Below are 22,694 nucleotides of genomic sequence, written 5' to 3' on the forward strand. Positions count from 1 at the left end.
CAGTCAATCCCATTATTTGCTGATCTGAAAGAGCACACAAGAGGGCTTCTCTAGCTCTAAAATCATTTTGAAGCTCCTTATCCAAGTTTGCTGGAGGAGGATTTCCAGATGCCGGATTAAAAGGAGTAACCCCATTCTTTGTGATCTCCTAAATTTCCTTACCAAGACATTTGAGATGAGTCTCCGTCTGAATATTCCATACTCTGTAATTTGTTCCATCAAGCCTAGGAATTTCTCTTTGAAAGACAACTGTAGATGAACTGGGTGAACTTGAACTGTTAGATGCCATAGGTTCTTCCTCAAGAGGTTAAGCTTTTGTAGAGAGGACTAGAGCTCTGATACCAATTGTTAGACAATTCAAATAACCAGAGGACAACTGAGAGGGGGGGGGGGTGAATTAGTTGTCACCAGACTACCAGAACTTTAAGCAATTAAAAATTTATTATCGGAACACATAAGATAAATACCAGAATACATAAACCAATTACCAAAATAACAAATATACCAATTAAGCACAACTAACAATTAGAGAATAGTTACCATCCACATGACACCAAGATTTGTATATGGAAAACCCGGTAACAGGAAAAACTACGGTGGGAAGCCTACCCACAGTCAGATAATACTTCTGCAGTAAGTATGTGATTACAAATTGAGGGGCCTGCACTTGCACGGAGGCCAACAACCTAGAGAACACTACTCATTACAAAAGGAGTCTCACTAACTACATAAAAATCCAGACTACAATCTAGAAGGAAGAATGAATTGCAATTATAACATCTCCTATGCCTGAATACAGTTCTGGTTAAGCTCAATACCAGAGGTCTTAAACCTCTTGCATAAACCCAACTCGATCACCTATGATCAACCAAATCCTCTGCATGAATGATTATTACATTATTCGTTTGCATACCATATCCCATGATCTACAAAGAGATCTTACATCATATATATACAAACCCTTGACCTTAAACAATTAGGTCGGCCACCCAGATAATAAACCTATTACATAATTATAAAACATGTCGGTTTGAGACCAAACAAATATCATCCAGTCCATAACTTCTCCTGGAAACACATCGAGGAGTCCCAACAACACGTTACATTAAGCTGGTCCAAAACCTAGATAGTACCAGACCCAATTTAGGTCCACACATGCTAAAGCAATTATGCCAATCAGTCAAGGCTCGAACACAATCACCATCAACATCCTAAATCCCTACTAGAAGCCACACCAACACCACTTATGCATAATATCAAAAGATCTTCAACAAAGCTCTACCGGTGAAACCCTCACCGAATCAATAAACTAGGCTTACCAGCATATAAGATAGCATCTGATCACCAAATCAATACCAACTTACTGAACATATATCTGAGTAGCATGAATAAGAGATCTATGCCAATTCCATAAACCAAAGCATACTAGAGTATACCAAATCAATATGATCTAACCAACCAGAAATCAAACATCCTACCGGGACCAATCAGACACCGGTAAACAGCTAAAGTAGCTAGTGTTGACATCAATGACAAAACATTAATGCAACACAAAATCAATTCCTGCAAATTGATAACACTATGATGCTAAAAGATTGAAGAACATGAAGCTGCAAGATGAGCTAAGATTTGCGAAGGAATTCATCTTTACTGTGCAAAAGAGGTTGTCATCCGTACAAGCCAAAAGGAAAGAACTCTGTGGTCAATTACAAAATTAGGATGATGAAGAAAATAATTCTCTTAAATAACTATGTTTGAAGCCGAGTCAGGAAAATGGTGTCATGAAGAATGAAGTGCAAGCCCTAACCATGAGGATGTCCAAGGAGATTGAAGACCGGAAGAAGAATGAAGAAAATCTTGCTAAATCGCTAAAAGACAAATATGATGAATGCATTAGGTTGGCACATGAGAATGATCTATTGAGAACTGAATTTATACAATCTCAGAACAATGAGAAAGAGTTGGAAAGAATGATAACTATCCTAAGAGGTGATCTGGATTCTGCAAATGAGTACAAAGATAAGTTCAAAGTCAGTTCTACAAAGCTTGATAAATTATTGAAGAATCAAAGGGATGGTGGAGACACTAGAGGTCTTGTATTTGAGCATGGAGAAAGATCTGGTACTTCAAATCAAGATGATACATCGGGTCAGAAGAATAATCAGGAGAATCCACTAGTCAACCAACATCAGAGGTCATCGGTAAGGCAACCCAATGCACATAAATTTAATGGTAGATGATTTGTTTGCAATAAGTTTGGTCATATGGAAAGTCAATGTAGAAATAGAGTCAATCATAACAACAATTCATTTACCAATCAGTGTTTCAATTGAAAAAAGTATGGTCATAGGATAACAAATTGTAGAATGAATGTAAAATGTCATGCATGTGGAAAGTTTGGACATATGGCTAATCAATGTAGGTCAAGAAATTATCAAGATTACAACAAGACAATTAAAAAGAACAATGTCACTTGTTATGCATGTAACAAAGTAGGACACATTGCTAAATTTTGCAGAAGCAAGAACCTACTGGCAGGAAATGAAAAATCGAGTGAGAAGGGAAAGCAAAAAGTTGATGATATCTGAAAGGAGCATGAGAAGAACTAGATTAGAAAGTCTGAGGATCAATTGACATAATCAAATACCTTAGATGCTCATCTGACAGAACAAAATGTTCCTGCACCTATAGGAAAATCATCCGGTAACTAAGGCATTAGCCTCGGGGGAAGCAAATTGATGGTAGATCTTGCATTGCCAACGGTAGTGGTCTGAAAGCTTGTTTCAGACTTTGGAGAAGTCAGTTTGAAGGTTAACCGATGAAGATTTGTTGGATCTTGGATCTGGTTTGGTTTATCGGTAAGTCACCTTATTATGTTTTGGTCATACATCTACAGTTAAGTACTTCCTAGATGTGATGAAGGGATATTTCTTTTTTATTCAAATGAAAGCGAAGCATATAGATGTTATAACAAAAGATTGCAGAGAATTGTGGAGAGCGCTAATGTCAAGGTGGATGAGAAACACAAAGGTCAAATCAGAACTTATGAAAGAGAACTGGAAGTGGAAATGATCATAACTAATCAGGTAACACCTATACTGAAACATTATGTTGAACTAGTTACCTCGACAGTATCAAAAAATTCAACAGTAACTAAAGATCAGAGCAAAGAAATTGAAAGTCAGAAGACTCCTAGGTATGTAAGGTTGAATCATTCAGAAGATCAAATCATTGGATATAAGAGCAAATGAGTGATGACAAGGAGAAGGTTGGCAGCTGATTAGGTATGCTTAATTTCTCAAATTGAACTGAGACCAGTAGTTGAGGCATGCAAGGATGAATGTTGGATGAAAGCTATGGAAGAGGAATTGGATCAGATAGAAAATAACAACACATGGACTTTAGTTCCCCGACCTAAAAAATAAGAATGTTATTGGAAATAAATGGGTTTTTCAGAATAAATTGAATGAAGATGGACAAGTTGTGAGGAACAAGGCTAGATTGGTCTGCAAAGGATATTCTCAGAAGGAAGGAATTGATTATGATGAATCTTTTGCTCCGATAGCTAGGATTTCAGATATTTACAAGGAACAACTGAATATGGTTTATGGTATCCTAAAGATGATGACTTTACATTATGTGCATATACAGATGTAGATTGGGCTGGAGATATAGATGACCGGAAAAACACATCCGGTGGAGTTTTATTTCTTGGAAAGAAACCTGTTTCATGGATCAACAAGAAACAATCATGTACTTATTTATTTATTGCTGACGCTGAGTATGTTGTTGCTGCTACTAGCTATACACAAGTTCTATGGATGAAGCAAATGTTGAAAGATATAAGGGTAGATTGTGTTGAACCGATAGTTATTCACTGTGATAACTCTGGTGCTATTGACATATCAAAGAATTTGGTATTTCATTCTAAGACAAAGCACATACGAATCAAGTATAACTTTTTGAAGGAAAAGGTAGAAGCAAATGAAGTCAGATTGGTCTATGTGAATACTAAAGAGAAAATTGCAGATATCTTCACTAAATCTTTGCCCAAGGAATCATTTGAGTACTTGAGAGATAGATTGGGGGTCTCTGCCACTCTGGTAGAGACTTAAGTGATGTTGATTGTCTTCAGTCCGGTATACATTATTAGAACTATTATTCATTTCGGATTGATGAGTTGGTGCTACTACTCAGGGGGAGTAGTCAGTTGTGTGGTTTAGAGGATCTATAGTTTTTATTTGATGTTTATGTCAGATTTATGGTATTAATGTCAAAGAAGGAGAGATATACATGTGAAAAAAGAGATTAACAGAGATATCAGTCAAAGGGGGAGGAACAAAATTTCTGATTGGTTGTATCCCATTGGGGGATTTTGGTTCAGTTATATGGATGGTTAATTGGTACAAAGATAATTGGTTCAAAACTTCATTGATATATCATTTGTGGGAGATTGTTGGATGTCTTCCATTGGGGGAGACTTGTTTGACACTTCTTGACACTTGGATGTTTTTCACATCTAGTGTTGCCATCAATGCCAAAGGGGGAGATTGTTGGAAATTTGGAGGAACTGATTATGAGTTGCATTGATGTTAACACTAGCTTGTTTGGTTGTCTACCAGGTTCCGGTAGAGTGGTTGGATTGTGATGTTGATCTGGAGATCAACTCTAGTACATTCAATTTGGTGGAATTGGTTTGGTTCAGTCATTCATGTGCGTGTCACATTTAGTTGGTTTGATATTTGGTGATCCGGAAGCTGTCATATGTTCTAGTAAGCCTTTTGGTTACTGGTAAGGGTTTTACCGACAGAGCTTTATTGAAGATCTTTTGATGGATTCAATAAGTGGTACTGGTGCAGCTTTGAGGAGGTTTTTGAGATCTTGATGGTTATCATGTTCATGTTCCAGTTGATCGGTGGTGTTGCATTTGGCTTATGGCGACCTGTTTTAGGTCTAGTACTATTCTGTTAGGTTATGGACCGGTTTATGTAACATGTTGGTGGATGCTCTCGATGTGTTATGGATTAGATTTATTGTTTGGTTAATGTTGTTTTGGTCTTAGGCTGACTTGGGTTATCATTGGTTTGCAGACTTATGTAATGGATTTATTGTATTATCTTTTAGGTGTCTGACCTAATTGTTTAGGTCCCAAGTTTGTATAAATTTGATGTAAGATGTCTTTGTAGATCATCGATCATATGTTATGAGATTATCTGGTGCGAATAAAGTTGTAATAATATGCAGAGGATTTGGTTGATAATAGGTGATCGAATTGGGTTTGAGTAAGAGATTTAAGACCTCCAGTATTGAGCTTAACAAAAACTGTACTCAGGCATAGGAGATTCTATTCTTGCAATTCATTCTTATTTCCAGATTATAGTCTGATGATCTTTTGTAGTCAGTGAGGCTCCTTTTGTGATGAGAAGTTTTCTCTAGGCAGTGTGCGTTCCCGCATGCACAAGCCCCTTATATGTAATATTTATTCAGCTGATTAGTGGATAAATATTGTGGGTCTCCAATCCCACCATGGTTTTTCCTCCTTGAGGTTTTGCATGTATAAATATGTGGTGTTATGGTGTTCATCTTTGTGGTTGCATTATTACTTATTGTTTTTTGCTTTTATGCATATCGGTTGCTTAGTTATTGTGTTAATAAGGTTAAAATTAATTATTTCGGGAGAACACTGATTCACCCCCCCTCTCAGTTTTCTTGGATTCCAACAAAATTTTTATGAGCGGTTATGATAATTAAAATAAAACATGGGTTTTTAACCATTTTTGAACAACTCACAAACTTGAGGTACTTGCTTTGTAAACTGATCCTCCCAACCATATTGCTCGATAGAAAAATATTAAAATAACATATCATATGAGTTTGTATGGCCAAAAAATTAAAACTGGGGGCATTTGAGACCAAAATATCAGGTGGGTTGCTTTCAGATTTAAGAAATTTGCAATTTTATTTCGGATGCAATTTTAGACTTGTGAATCAGTGATGTTGGGAAGTTGGCCATTTTCCTAAAATTAGAACCATTATCAGGAAGTCTACCATTTTCCTAAGTTTAGAACCATTGTTGGGAAGTTGGCCATTTCCCTAAGTTTAGAGCCATTGTTGGGAAGTCGGCCATTTTCCTAAGTTTAGAAGTTAAAAATTTGAAAAAGGCTAACTATGAACTAGGACTTTAAAGTGTAAATTTGGCCAAGTTAAAAAATGGACCAACAAAGTCAAAGAAAATAAACATAGAAGATATTGCTGTGATTGAAGATCCAGAATCTCCTATAGCTGGAGGAGATTCGGTAGTTGCAGAGCAGGAAGCTAGAGAATTAGATGATGAATGTAATTTGCTGAAATTAGTAGATAGTGTAGATGGAATAAAAAAATGGTGTGATGTGTCTGACTTCAGTTGAGTCTAATAGAATTGAAAGCATGTTGTTGAATCATTTGATCTAAAATAACATGGGTATTGAAAATATCAATAATTTGCTTCTAGAATCCCTAAATGAAGTTCTCTAAGCAATCTATTGAGGGTAGAATTTCTGAAGAAAAAAGGTCTTGATATGTAGAATCTGTTGAATGAATGTGTTGATGTGCAAAAGGTTTTGTCAGAATGTATTGAGGATTTGAGGAACTATATCCATAGTCCTAGTGGAGTCTACAGGTGCCAATAGTTGCAGTGAAGCACAAAAGCAAAATTGATGGTATTGAAGATGAGTTGACAACTTTAGGCAAATATTTTGATTTTCTGAATGATAAGGATGGTGAGTAGAGAAAAATAATCAATTCTCTTCAAGATGAACTCTTACTCTTGCAAAGATAGAAATAAGACTTTGTGAATATGTTTTGGAAGGTGAAGGATATTGTTGAGGTGAAATTGGAGCATTTTCAACATTGCTTGAAAGTGCAATTGAGTATGAGTAGAACCCATATGCTCTAGATAGTTTTAATCATGCAACTGATCTATTGGTGGAATGCAAAAGCCTTTAAGTTAGCATTAATCTGGAAGCAAATCCTTGGAAATTTATTCTTCCAGATCTGAAGGAGAAATACAATCTTATCTTTCCAAAGAAGAGTAGTTGAAGGTTCTTGTGTGGTATTCAATTTTTGACATTTTTGTAGTTGTGTATATATTATGTTCTTTTTCTTTCTTTTTGTTTTCATCAAAGGCATCCTTTGTCCTTGATGTCAAAAGGGGGAATAAGGAATGTGGTTTTCTGGATTTGAGGAGTTGCATAAGTAAGGGGGAGTTGAGTCATATGCAGATATGTTTTACCATCAATGACAAAGGGGGCGATTGTTAGACTTGTGTGAATATTGTTGTCATTGATGTCAAACCAATTATCCGGTTTGGACTAGATAGTATATGCAATCCTATGCTATCTGGATTGGTGAGGATATTGTATGCAATCGATATGTGTAGTTCTCTTGTTATGGATAGATGTTATTATGCAGTGAGATGGAGCTGATATAATAAAGTGATTTCTGGAAGATCTTTGTTCCAAAATTTTGAGCTCTCATTGCTCCCACTATCAATTATGTATTCTAGAATTAGTTGTTTTGGTCATGTCAGTGAGTCTCGTGTTGCAATTGTTGATTCTCAAATCAACAGATTGGAAAATTCTATGAGTATGCCTTGCTCAATGATCAAATCTTCAAATTGATTTGGCCAACTAATAGAGTGAACCTTTTGAGGTTTCTAACTTCCTCACTTCAGGCTCTACAGAACCTAGGCGGGTGTACCTTCTCACCAAGTGACTCAACTTGGTGCATTTTTTAGAAGATTTCACACTGTACCTTCTACTTCTAGTTTTATCTCAAAGTGGCATATACCTTTGGGATAGGTTATCTTATGGTTCTGATTATTTGATTTTGCCACTTCCTTGATTATCTTCTCTAGTTGATTAATTCTTACTCCAATATGATTCCTACTATCTTTACTTCTTACTCCTATTCTCTACTTTATCTCTTACTAACATGGAAATGAAACTGAAAAGTGTGAGTAAATGATTTAATTAATCTTGAATTGAAATTTGTGTGCAATAGACTAGTGATTTATTTCTTTTGGGCAATACAGTCATTCAATTGCAAATCCTATGTATAACTCTAAAAGACAATTTTTAAATCCTCACTAGATGGATCTATCAACTACCCAACCTATAATGCTATATGATTATATAACTTTCCCATAGTTAGTCTAATTGAATTTTAACTTTCCCTATGAAAGATCAATTAGACAAGACACAATAGGTAAAACAATTCTCAGATGTATCTTGATACTCCAACTATGTAACAACATACAATTTATTCACATGGTGATTTAGAGTAGTAATTATTAACCCCAAATAATTATAACAGAGAATTAATTTGTAAATGAAAGAACCCACATCACAATATGAAAATAAGGAAACTGATTTCTTTGTATTACTTTGAAATAAAGTCTTTCTCTTAAAACATCTAAACTGCTTGAAACTTAAGCTTTCAAAAAACTTGCTATGATAGTAGAACATGAATAACTCATAGCCTCTGATGGTTGTGTACACATCTTCTACATCACCATAGTTGTCTTCCAACTTCCATTCTGCAGAACTCTTCAGTTTAGGGGTGGAACTAGGTAATTGGTCTAATAGATCTTGATTTAATCTTCTCTCTTCTACCTGGGTTTCTACATTTGTTTCCTCATTTGTTTGTTTTTTCCCTTTTCCCTTGCTTGTTTCTCCCTTTTGCCTCTTCCTAGGGATTCTAGAATTCTTCATTTCATAAGAATTTCAATTAATTTCTTGAGGAAATCACATGGAAATTTCTTAGGATACTTACTTGTTTCTCTTACTGTCCCTTTTTTCCCACTCTAATGTTGTTTCTATGTGTGTGTAATTCTGGTGTGAAAATTTCCTGGATTGTGTTTCTCAAAGAATGTTGTTCGTGCAACAATAAATGTTCCAGTCAGTAAATCAATGGGGTAGTCTTTTTAAAATTTGAATTGCTCTGATTACTTGTGTCATTGACTTAACTCTTTCCGTTGATGTTTATGAATTTGGCACTTTTCAGACAATTTAGTTGCTGTGGATAAATATGGCACTTTCTATAATTGTTTTTCTTTTATGTCATTTTGACATGGGTTATACCAATAAGTAACCACCAGTTTGATTTTGATCTTCAGGTTACCTATGCCAAAGACATCTTGGATGATGCCTATCAGATTACTTTCATTTTCAACATATTTGAAAAACTGTCTTCCTAACTTCACAAGTCATCCAAATGAGGGTTCCACCTTTGAATTCGCTATAAGTAATCCCGATAGAGGTATTCCAACCAAAAGAACGCCTTCAGAGTGACCATTTTGATGACCATCTATATTCCTATTTTTAAAATAAGTTATGCTATCAGATCACAGGTGATTCATTATCCCGATCTCATTAGTTATACCGATAAGGATTCCTTCTCCATTTTCCTTTTATCACCATAGGTTTCTTCAATATTGATTTCTTCAGTCATGAGTTCATAATCAGGATAATTCTCGCAATATTGTTCCATTTATTTATCATCTGGATAGTTTTAATGATCAGAACCCTATCGTTATGCTATTCCAACTTCATAAGTTATTCCGATGAGCCTGCATAATACATTCTTTTATAATTTCTTTTGTCGGGATAACTCACTCTATCGGCATTGCAAAATATTGCTACTCCAACTTTGTTGGTTGCTCTGATAGATGTCCATATTCCCTGTTTGGTATAGTTACATGGAAGTAGTGATACCAGGATAGTTTTTTCCATCGAAATCATAAAGAATTGTTGTTCCCCCTTCCTTAGTTATTCCGATGGGTAGTCAAGACCTCATGTTCGGTAATACTATCCTAATATTGGTGTCTAACATTGATTTATTAGATCATAATATCTATTCCGATATATACATGAAATATTGATTGGTGGAGGTTATTTTACTTATGTTTCTTGGGTCTATCAGGAATTCTTGATGTAGGAATGAGGCACAATGGAGATAGTATGTGGGGTTTTTTATATTGGGTAAAAGAAAACTTCTGTAGCTTCAACCTTTCATCATCTTAAATACAAAAGTTTGGTGATGACTGACATGCTAGGGATACTAAGTATTGATATTTTGTGGTTTTAACAATGGCTCTGTCTAAGGATGAGGTGTTCAATAGAATACCTACAAGAATCCAGGTCAATGTTTGGGAAAAACAGATCAAGTAATAGGTTACATATATTTTGTTGATGGTGGGGATGGGACATATACAAATGAAATGGTGAAATGAATCCTAATCTACTGTGTATGTATAAGAACTCTTTTTCCTAAGAAAATAAGTGCTTCAAGAATCATCCATGCACTGACAATTCTTGTCGTTCTCCTGATGTGTTCTATAAGAAATATGAATTTTCACCTCCTTTGGCTATGAAAATGTATGGTCCAACCCACAATGTTTCAAATTTTCCATGTTTTCCTTTGTCCCTCTGTCTAGCATTCCACATAAGAACCTGTGTTGACTTGAATTTCATCATTAGAATACTACCTGCAACATATTAGTTTCACAAAATATAAAGTAAAATGCTACAAGAAATCCAAACTCAACCAATGAAACTACATGAAATTGATATAAAATAAAAATACTATTATTACCTTCATGATTTAAGTCTCATTGTGTCCTAACTCCACTGTTCCTGGTTGCAGGTGATTTTCTCTCCGACAAGCATTGGTAGCTTCCAAGATGGCATATGAAGAATGGATTGATAACTGATAGTTAACTGATACTATGATATGCAATGCAAATGATTTAAAGCGAAATGATTATGCTAAATTGCTTCAAGATAAAAACTGACGGATGCATAAGTTTTATTCAAAATTTTAACTTGAAGACTAACTCTTTCTCAACTCAAACTCCCACTTTTATAGACTTTGAGAGGATAAGATGATGTGCCCTGGATCAACGGTCATGATCAAATCTGCAAATTTGGATAGCTGTGAGCAAAGGTAAAGGCTGAGAGAAAGGGGGAAGGAGAAGACAAGTGTCACTCATCTCACCTTGACTAGGTTGATAATTGAGGGAATCTAGGGAAGGTTGGATAAGATTTAGGCATGAGAGGACAAGTGGACTCAAGTCCTTCCTAATATGTAGGGATGTTGGGGAGAATATAGAAGAAGGTTAAGAAATATGTGTACGTACACAATATTTCATTTATTTTGGAAGTTGGAGATAAGTGGCTAATAAATGTTTTATTTAATTAATTTTGTTGAATTAATTTAGCCACATGATGGATGAGTTGGAAAAGGAAAGATTAAGTGGAGATGGAAGGTGAGTTGGAAAAGGGGTTAAAATAATTAATATTTGAGACTATAGGATAGAAGAATAATCATTAAATATTAGATATTTAATTGATTAGAGGAATACTTAAATATTAGATATTTAATTAATTAGAGGAAAAGGATAAATGAATGAATGAATTAAATTTTTCAATTAAATTAATTAATAGAATGACATGAAATGAATTAAATAAATTAATCTTTTCAAATTAACTATTTAATAAAAGAATAATTATTAAATAAATATAAAATATTTATTTAGTCACTCATAGCCATTTTTATGTGTATACATTTTGCCCCTCTTTGAAATGATGTCGAGACAACATTGTTTCAAAGATTAAATCAAGTCTCGATAATACGCTCGATGGAGATAAAAATCCTGATTGTGTGCCCCCTCGGGAGATTGTTCGTGAAATTGTTGAAAATTTTGGATAAGCGATTGATCTAACGATAATTGAAAAGGTCCATCAATTAAATTCATTTGTGATAAATAAATAAAATTTCCCCACTCAAAAGCATTATTTACCCTTCCGAATGGTAAATATAAAATTAACCAAAGTTAATTTTAATCTCATTTGCATCCTTGTTAGCTTATGGAGTGAAAAGAATTGTCTTGGTGAGGTGGCAAAATGGTGATTCCGTTTGAGAACCATCCATCGATCTGAGCACGTTCGACGATATCAACAACCTCCTGACTATGGTTATCTGGTATGTACTTTATTCCAAGCTTGCTTTCAACTTTCCGTACTAATTTCCTTGCTTTTCAACATGTTTTTAGGTTGTTTTTTGAATTTTCTGATTTTTGACTGTGCATGTTAGCGCCTTTGCTGTTTTGGTTTGCACTTTTGCCTTGTATGTTAGCGCTTTCATTAAGTTAGCATATATGAATGTTTAGTTACCTTTTTTGCTCGGTATGTTAGCATTTTCATAGAATTCACGCTTTCATTTTATGTGTTCACGCAAATGTGAAAAAGGTTAGCGTTTTTGATTGATTTAGCGCTTTTGACTTATTGGTTAGCACATTCGTTGAAAAGGTTAGTGCTTTTGAATGGTTTAGCGCCTGTGTTTAATAGAATAGCGCTTTTGTTAAAAAGGTTAGCACTTTTGTTTTAAATGAATTTGTTTGATTTTCTTCATTTTAAAATTCATTTTGATGATTTGATTTAGGCATTTGACATGCAAATTTGATTGATAGGTATTCAATTGATGTCTTGATTGATAGAAATTTTGATAATGATGATTGATAGGATAAACGATTGATTTGATTTGATTTGATTGGTAGATTGATAGTTTATCTCTAAGAAACTGATTCAGTTTCTAATGAAGAGTATAGCAGAGTTTGATTGAACTCATTGATTGATAGAAAACCATGATTGATAGTTTTAGATTGATTTGATAGCCTGATTTGCTTCATTGAAAATATTTATCAATTGTTGATGTGATAGATTAGCGATCTCTTTGGATTTGATAGATAGATGATTGATGATTGATAGAGATCAAATTCTCTTGTTAAACATGAGAAACTCGATGTTCTCCAGTGTCGGGAGAAATTTGCAGCCATGCACCACTTAGTGCTAGAGCTTACACAGGATGAGGTTAGACATATAGTTGCTTGTGGATTATGCCATTTGTTGTATATGCCTCATATTACCCATAATAGGGGATTGTTGTCTGTCTTAGTAGAGAGATGGAATAGTGAGCATAACACTATCCACCTGCCCACTGGTGAGATTAGTGTGACACTCGAGGATGTCTATAGGATTCTCCACATCTTCGTGACTAGTGAGTTAGTCCAATATGATTTTCAGGATTGTGGAGGGACATAGGCTTGCAGAGCCGTATTTGGTGATGAGAGAATTTCCAAAGGAGAGATTCGATGGGAGGATATGATCATGTATTATGAGACTCTCCTAGTGATTCTTATAAGTTTGATTGGGGGATTTATCTCTCTAGACAGGAGATCTCGAGGTTTTGCTGTTGGTTGGGGTGAGATTCTTTAGAGCATGATGCAGCATCAAACTCGATATGCGTGGGGTGTTTGCATGCTCGCTCATTTGTATCATGATCTTCATAAGGTTTTTTTTGATGAGAGTGCTAGTCTATCTACATGATGCACACTTTTACAGATATGGTGCTGGGAGCACATTGCTATTACTCGGCCTATCCATCATAGAGTTTGTGGTGAGAGGCAACCATATGTCTATTTATATATAGGTATACTTACTCAGCATAAGATGGGTAAGATGGAGTATTGGTGTTGGGTTCTAGATTCATTGGATAACGTTATTCAGAGACCTTATATCGATTGTGAGCCATGGATGGATGATGCACAAACATTACCATATATTATGTAGAGTAGATATCTCCTTGGTCGTACTCCATACATTATTGAATGGCAATTGATTAGGTGCATTTTGAGACAGTTTGGTATCATTCAACACATGCCTACTGGTGTCACTATATATGCACGACGGTACCAAGATAGATGAGATTGCGGACTATCTTTGTCTTTTGAGATAGCATGCACAAAGTTTTTGGCAACTCCTAGGGTGGGTTATGATTTTAGATTACACATTCTAGATCCTGGGGTGACTGTGGATTATGCTTAGTACATGCTTGCACACCCTTTTCCTTGGATTACTGATCCAACATACCCTCCTACTAGGTCAGGAGATGAGGAGGATGATTCAGATGATCCCATCGTTAGGAGACAAAGATGAAGATGAGAGCTTAGAGCTGCTCAGGAGGCCAGAGGTGATGGAGATGAGGGAGGAGATGGAGGCAGAGGCGGTAGGAGACCCAAATGGAGAGGAGGTCGATTGAGAGTGCGTGGAGGACCATTTGGACCAGTTAGTAGGATTGGGAGACCACTTCCCATGGGTGGGAGAGATGCATGATGGATTGGGAGGGACACTAGCAAGGCATGTATGAGATTAGTGAGAGGATTACCCTCTACAGGAGGAGGCAGGAGCACTGGATTGGATGGGGATTGTAGGAGAGGCATTGATTTTAGTTAGATTTAGCTAGACCCTAGGGTTATTGCAACTCATGGTGGAGAGGAGGAGGATTCAGGGTCATGGAGGTGGAGATGAGGGGATTCAAGTTCATGTTCATCATTAGGATGTGCTAGAGTAGGACACCTTGGAGAGTCTCAAAGCACAAATAGATCAACTTCGATCATAGGTACAAACACTCATGATAGAGAGAGACAGGGATGTCAGGAGACAACATAATACTCAAGGTCTTCTTGATCACATTGAGTAGGTTGGATCAACTACTCTCTCAGCTAATACCGTTAGAGCACTGGTTTGGTCTGGGAAGGAGACAACACACTGGCAACAGTTATATGAGGATTTAGTTGCAAAGAGCCCAAGGGCAGGTAGCTATCATACCACTGTGAGGATGGATACTAGCAGTAGTGGAGTCACGAAACCTCCTCATAGGAGTGGTGATCATGTGAGACTGGCATCTAGAGGATCTTCTCGCCCACAACCATAGAGGTAGATAGAGTCAGGTGGTAGTGGCACATGATAGCCTTGACTTGATTTATATTGATGAGGCACTTGTATTTTGATCTGATATCATTACATACTTGGACTTTTTATTGTTTTATGATGATCTATATGCAGACATGGACTCTATATGATGATATTTTACTATGCATGTTACTCTATATGATGATGATCTATACACATTGATTACATGGATGATGTTATGATGATCTTTTCTTTTCGTTTCATGATGATGATGTTCTATATGATGATGCAATGATGATGAAATAAAAAATGCTTTTGGTTTTTGATTTTGATGATCATGGATGCAAATGAAAATGATTACTAACTTAAATGATTCAAATGCAAAGATCTATATGAGAATGATTCTAATGATTTTGAAATACAAATGATCGATATAATTTTTTTTTTTTTGATTCTTATATGTAATGCTTATAATAATTAATGAATCTAAGTGCAAAGATGCAACTAAATGACTTTAAGAACTACAATGTTAATGATTCTAATGCAAATAATAATTATGATATACTACATGATTATGAAATGTACTTAATGAAATGCAAACTAATGCAATGATTTAAATGCAACTAAATGAAATGAATGATGGTAATTTAAATGATTCTAAAGATGAATGAACCTACAATGATCAAATGCAAATTGTTTTTGTTTGTCCAAGTATACTCAATATTTATTTATGACCATTGATCTATGAATGAAATGAAATGCTTATAATGCAACTGATAATGCAGATGAATAATGAGCTAATCTAAAACTGATCTAACTAAAATGATACTTCCATTCTTCATATGCTGTCTTGTGATAGTGCTTGATTTCATCATTGAGCATTAAAATGTTGTAAGAAAATACAAGCAACTTGACATAAAGATCCAAGCTGACCTGAGTATTTCTTACATGGATTTTGATTTAGTAAGTTTATACAAATAACTTAATATAATGAATCAAGTTGACCTGAGCATTTCTTGTAGAACAGACAAGGATTATCCCCTTTTATGCATGACTTAGAACGTCCTCCTTAATCTTTTGCCGATCATATCCTTAGACAAGTACATACCTTAATAAGAGATAAACCACAAACAACAATCAAAGAAAATAATCATGCCCCATCATAGCTTCTCTAGTCATGGACATCCTTGAGTTGCATAGAGTACATGATTAGCAATAAAATTAAGATATAAACACTGAATCTTGTATGCCATTCACATGTTCTCATGGTCATTAAATGATATAATCATCTTGATGAATGATCATCGATAATCCTTTATTACTTCTTGGTTGATTGCTTGTTTTCTGAGTTTCACGATTCAGTTGTTATAAAATGAATTAGGATTGTTTGTTTTCAAGAGATCTTTGTTTGTTGCCTTGTTGCTCGTTATCTGTTTCAAAACCCTAGGTTTTTTTTGTTTCTTCTAAGTTTTCTGAATGTTTTGGATTTTCAAAGATTCAAAAGATCACCTTAGCAAAAGGAATTAGGATTTTTCCCCCAGCGGAAACAAAAATTTATTATGGATGTACGAATTGATCAAGCTGCAAATCATGGTGGGATATAAATACAAATATAATTGATTCTGATAAAATCTAAGACAACAATGATGACAAGTATGTCAAAGATTGATAACTATTGGTAAGTTGCATATTTCCTGTTAAATGGTTCAAAGCAATGGATGCGAAAGATGAAATGGATGAGATAGGATAGATGGAAGCAGTAGATGCGATTAGGATGGAGTGGATAGGTGTGTGAAGCGATCTCATAGATGGAAGAACTCACTTTTTAGATAGCACTTGTTTACCAGGTTTTCATTGTCTAAATTTATTGCATTTTTTCCATATTTTGATTTTTTTTCGTCTTCTTCTGTTTTAATGCCTTTTTAGGGATTTTCTACTTTTCTGATTTTTACTGATTTCTTCAGGACTTTATATGCTTTTTATTGATTTTTTTCGGGACTTTATATCTCAAGCATAGAATTTCTTGAGATGGATGGAATTGATAGGTTCATCAAACCAATCACCTTCAGGAGTAGATAATGTATATGGTGAAAATGGATAACAATAATAACAATATTGAAAGGCTAAATGAATTCAACCACAAAACCCTAGCCTAACAACAACAAAGATCCACCATAACATATGAAGATTACTTAAGACAATGCAAATCAAATGAAATCACAAAGATTATACCGTCACATGTCCAATAGGGTTTGGATCTCCATTCTTCCTATCTCCATTGATCTTGTTTGATGTATTTGCTCTCAGATTTTATGTGCACAAGAGCTCAACAAAGAATGGACTGTGGTTGCAAGTAGGATCGTAGTGTAGTCAAGTCCTTAAGATGATTCATTAGGGTTTGATAATGAAGGAAGCATCTCCTTATATAGAAGACACTATATGAAATGGAGGGATAAGATTGAGAGGTGTAAAAGGAGGTCGGCTATGATTAGAGGGTAGGTAAAAGAAATAATAAAATAATGAAAGGGGTAGGTAGTGTATGAATTAAGAGATGAATGACATGTGTCATGGGTAGAAAAGGTTAATGAATTAATTAAATAAATAAAGATTTATATAATTTATAGAAGAAGTGGGATAATTAAATAAATAAGATATTTATTTAATTTAGGAAAAGGATAATTTAAATAAATAAATGTATTTATTTAAATGAGAAATAAGGCTAGAAGAGGATAAATGAATTAATTAAATAAATAAAGATTTATTTAATTAATAGAAGAATTAAGCTTAGATAATTAAATAAATAAAATATTTATTTAATTAGACTGGACAATTTTTGGTGTCTACATTTTGCCCCTCTTTGAGACAATGCGACTTGTCGCGTTGTTTCAAAGAAGATAATATGAACTGATACAAAGTTGCCCCAAGATGGGAATGATATGCCCCCTTGAGAGTTTGGATGAAAATGTCTGAAAAAATCACAGACAATCTCTTGATAAGAAAGAAAGGCTAGAATGGACTGACCGGATAAAGTGACAAAGTCACAGGATAAAGAAGACTGACTCAGGAGACAAGGGCTAGGGCTAGGGTAGTCTATAAGATAGACCCCGGGGGAAAATACATCCTCATTGTCATCTACACATCCACAAGAGCAGAGTGCAGAGAGAGAAAAGAGCAGCAGCAGTCAGCAGTGATGGCCTTTGTTCACAGATTCGACCGCGTTCGCCGATTCCAAAGGCCAGAAGAGGCAGGAGAGCCGGTAAGTACCACCAAACCTCCTCGTACTTTGATGCATTTATTGTTGTCATTAGTGCATGGTAGATAGGGCAATAAATACGCTTAGAATAGGGTCCAAAAAAATGTCCAAAAACGTCCAGGCATGTCTGCGTTGGTGCCAGGCGCGTCTATGCTCGAGAGGCGAGTCTGTGTTTGTGCCAGGCATGTCTATGATGGAAACCGCGTCTGTGCCAAATGCGGCCGCGTTTGTGATGTGTAGGCACGTCTGTGCCAAGAAGGCACGTCTGTGTCGCCCAGGCGCGTCTGTGTAGAGCATAGGCACGTCTGTGTCTTTCAGGTGTGATGAACAGTGAGTGTCACACACAAGTACTTTGTGATGAACAGGGAGTACCACTAGGATAGAAGCAACACTTTGTGATGAACAGTGAGTGTCACTAGGATAGAAGCAACACTTTGTGATGAACAGTGAGTGTCACTAGGATAGAATGCCATATGCATTTAGATAAAAAGTAGCATTTTGTGATAAACAAGGAATGCCATGATGACTGACATGATTGATTTGCTTGATTGCAAGAGTACTTGCCTATGTTGGAGTCACGGGAGAGATTCCCATCGACTCAAAGGTTGCGACCTGAGCTGATAGCCAAGGAGCGAGCTACGATCGAGGCTATGGGATTGAGACATGTACTGTATGTGCCTGAGTTTCGGGCAAACATGGGACTATTGACTACGCTGGCAGAGAGATGGCACTTCGAGACTTGTACTTTCCATTTATCGATGGGGGAGATGACAGTCACCCTCGAGGATGTATATAGGATTTTGAGGATATCAATCGACGGGGAGCTGATCCCATACAATCGAGATGGAGATAGGGAGGCCCTGAGATGAGTGTTCTAGAACCCAGGACTGGAGATGAGGGCAGGGCATGTGGCTTGGGACACTATGACTGCTATAGGATTGGCGCTGCCAGCAGTGATAGGATGAGTGATAAGTGGGTTCGTATGTCCGGATAGGGCGACACGGGGGTTGGCTGTAGGCTGGGGAGGAGCACTGGAGACACTGGTGACACAACACACCAGATATGCTTAGGGACCGTGTGTGCTGGCACACCTCTACTATGAGCTGCATTAGTTTGTATACCACGGATCAGTGGGATTGGGCTGCGGGGTGACATTGTTGTAGGTGTGGGCTTATGAGCATCTGCCACTGACAAGACTGATACACTTCAGAGGCAGAGGTCACAGATGCAGTTTTGTTCACTTATATGACATGATCACATCGCAGCCATGGATTGGCAGGTTGGAGCATTGGCGGCAGGTGATTGATAACATTGATGTGGTCATATGGAGGCCATATCTAGGATGTGAATAGTGGGAGGATGATGCGGTAGAGCTTCCCTACACCTTCCAGAGTAGGTACTTGATTGGGCATACACCCTATGTGCTAGAGAGGCAGCTAGTGGATAGGGTTGGCAGGCGGTTTAGCAAGATTCAGCGGATGCCACAGGGCTCAGGCATGTATGCACAGACTGTGAGAGATCAGGCACAGTTTGGGCCCCTGTTATCATATGATCAGGTTGTTACGCAACTGGTAGAGATGATGCCCCTACCCTGGGACATGTGGCCAGAGATTGAGGATGCCGACATGGATGTCGAGTACATAGCATATTGGGTGGAGCATCCATTCCCACGCCTGACAGATCTGGGAGAGCTACTAGATGGAGACGGTGGTGGGGATGATGATGATAGAGCTGATGGGGGCAGAGGCCGATGGAGGAGGAGGGGGGTAGTTGGAGAGAGGAGGGTTGCATCACGGAGGGAGGGTGGAGAGGATAGGAAGGCTCGGGTGGTGAGGGGTCGCGGTGGATTGCTTCTACAGGTGCCAGTAGCATAGGGTCCCAGACAAGTGCAGGTATAGGGACAAGTACCAGTATAGGCACCAGTATAGGTACAGGCACAGGCACAGGGGCAGGCACCCATACATGGGAAGCCACAGGTAGAGCCACAGGGGGTTGAGGCCAAGGAGGATGAGCTGACAGAGCTGAGGGAGATCTGCCAGGGACAGACAGATGAGATCCAGGAGTTGGAGAGGGAGAGAGATAGGCTCAGGAGGTGGCTCTGAGATACTGAGCGGGAGCGAGACCAGGCCATTTAGTGCTACACAGAGGCTAAGATAACACTGAGGGATGGGAGGCAGGCAGCAGAGGACACAGGGGCCAGATATGCTTACGTGCTGCGGGCCGGGGAGGAGATTGCCTACTGGCGGGATCTCTATTATGGTGTAGTGCCAACAGATCGGCAGGTGAGGAGCTTCCATAGACCATCGTGGACAGCGACAACTATGGGAGGGAGCTAGAGGAGACAAGCATCTAGTGGTGGGGTTATGGGTCCTCCACCACCACCAGATAGAGGGGATAGGAGAGATGATCCTAGGGCGGGTCCTTCAGGGGCTCAGATTCCATCGAGGCCAGGCGGCTCCAAGGGAGGGAGTTCATCATAGCCATAGAGGGCTCCCTATGTATCAGTATTGTACCATTTTTGTATGATGATGTAGACACCTTCGGGTGATTGTAGCCATATGATTTTTTTGACATCATTGTATCATGACACTTTATATATATATATATATGAGATGATTCATCTTTGCGGCAGCTATATGCATGTGTACCTATGTGATGTATGTTTCTATGTGATGCTTATGATATGGATGCGAATGTAAATGTGAATGTGTGTAATGTAGATGAATATGATAATGCAAATGTAAATTGTGCTAATAGGTGTTGTGTGCAGGATGTGATGTAGTTGTGATATCTATATGTATGTATGAAATGCTTATATGTGGTAATGCAGGTGCAACTACATGAAATGCATATGTTTTTGGTGTGTCATTATACTCAGTCATGTGATAGCAGGCTACACGGACTCGAGAAGGACGATGGAAGTCAATCAAGAAAGGGGGATGGAAGATAGAATATATGAAAGTGAAAGAGCTTCTTGTGTGTTATCATCATTGAGCTTTATTATGGCAAGTAGGTTATGACAATCGAGGCATATGTTCAACCCAGAAAGTCATTGTACCTATTTGCATGGATATAAGACAGTCACAAACAAGGAATGCCCTAGTTCATACTTGACTCTCAGTGTCCTCATATCCTTGGACAAGTCATAGCATTACTAAGAGACAATCCATAGACAACAAAGAAAAATAGGTGACGATACCCCATCCCCGCCTTTCTAGTTAAAGACATCCTGGAGATAGAATCTCTAGTCAAAGACATCCCGGAAAAGCTAAAAGACATGTCACCAAAAAGATAAAATCAAAAGAAAACCAAGACTCGACACCAACATTCACTGTAGTCCTCAAGTTTAGTTTCTCTTGTCACTTGTATAAAGTCTTATTTGATTGTGGTCATAATGTTTACTTTCACAGAAAGGATAGATAGGACTGAACCATAATGTTGTCTGAGTCTATTGAAAGATTTGATTTGTTGAAGCCCATTGTTGCTGTTGCGTCTCATCTGAAACTGACTGAATCCATGAAACTGATACTTTATTGTGGAGAAGATGAAACTTTATTGCAGATTTGTGATGCAGATGTTGCTTTATTGTGGATTGTGCACGGATAGACTGAAGGAAGTTGGAAGAAATTGTACTCCTTGAAACATGTGATGTTCTTAGTTCCACACCCATCACTAGACGTAGGATTTGCCTTAGCCACAGATAGGAGCTGATTTATTATGAATGGAAAGGGAGGTGAAAAGGGAGGTTTATTATGAATGGCTAACCAATCTTGGGTAGATCAATAACAAGCCATGATGGGAATGAGTATAGTTTATTATGGATGAATAGGATGGTGAGTGTGTGCAAAGTGAAAGGATGAAAGTGAATCCTGAAGGAGGGAGGAGCAATGTCTCTACGCATGGCGCTGGTGACCCAGTTTTCACCATGGTACTTGCCTAGGGCGCCACTGAAGTGGTTTTTCACCGTTGGATGAAATTATTTCTCTTTAATTTTTTCAAATTTTGAATGTTTTTTTGTGTCACAAGGCGCCTGTTTGCCAGGTTTTCACCAAGTAATGATTTTTTTTGTTTTATAATTTTTTTTGTATTTTTGAATTTTTTGAATTTTTTTTGTATTTTTGAAATTTTTGATTTTTTTTTTGTATTTTTGAAATTAGGATACTCTGAAGAGCTATGTGTAAAACTTGTGAAGGTTCATGCTATTGATAGGATCCTCCAAAGGTTCACCCTCTGTAGTTGAGAGCTGATATGCCCCAGATCCATATGCTGCTATAATGATGTAAGGACCAAGCCAATTTGGTTCGAACTTGCCCTTCTTCTCTCTGTCTTGCTGATTTTTGGGGTTTTCTCTGAGAACCAAATCTCCTACCTCAAATGTGCGAGGCTTGACTTTGTGGTTGTAGCTGCAACTCATTCGTTATTGGTAAGCCTTTAGATGATTAAAAGCAGTTTGTCTTCGTTCATCCAGTAGTTCCAGTTCTTGTAAGCGAGACACCCTATAGTCTTCATCACTGATGATGTTTTGCAAAGAGACCCATAAAGAGGGTAGCTCGACCTCAATAGGCAAGATGGCTTCAGTGCCATAGACAAGTGAATAAGGTGTAGCTCCTGTAGGTGTGTGGACACTTGTGTGGTAAGCCCAAAGTGCAGGA

This window comes from Cryptomeria japonica, chromosome 6 (assembly GCF_030272615.1).
Source record: "Cryptomeria japonica chromosome 6, Sugi_1.0, whole genome shotgun sequence".
Lineage (NCBI taxonomy): Eukaryota > Viridiplantae > Streptophyta > Pinopsida > Cupressales > Cupressaceae > Cryptomeria > Cryptomeria japonica.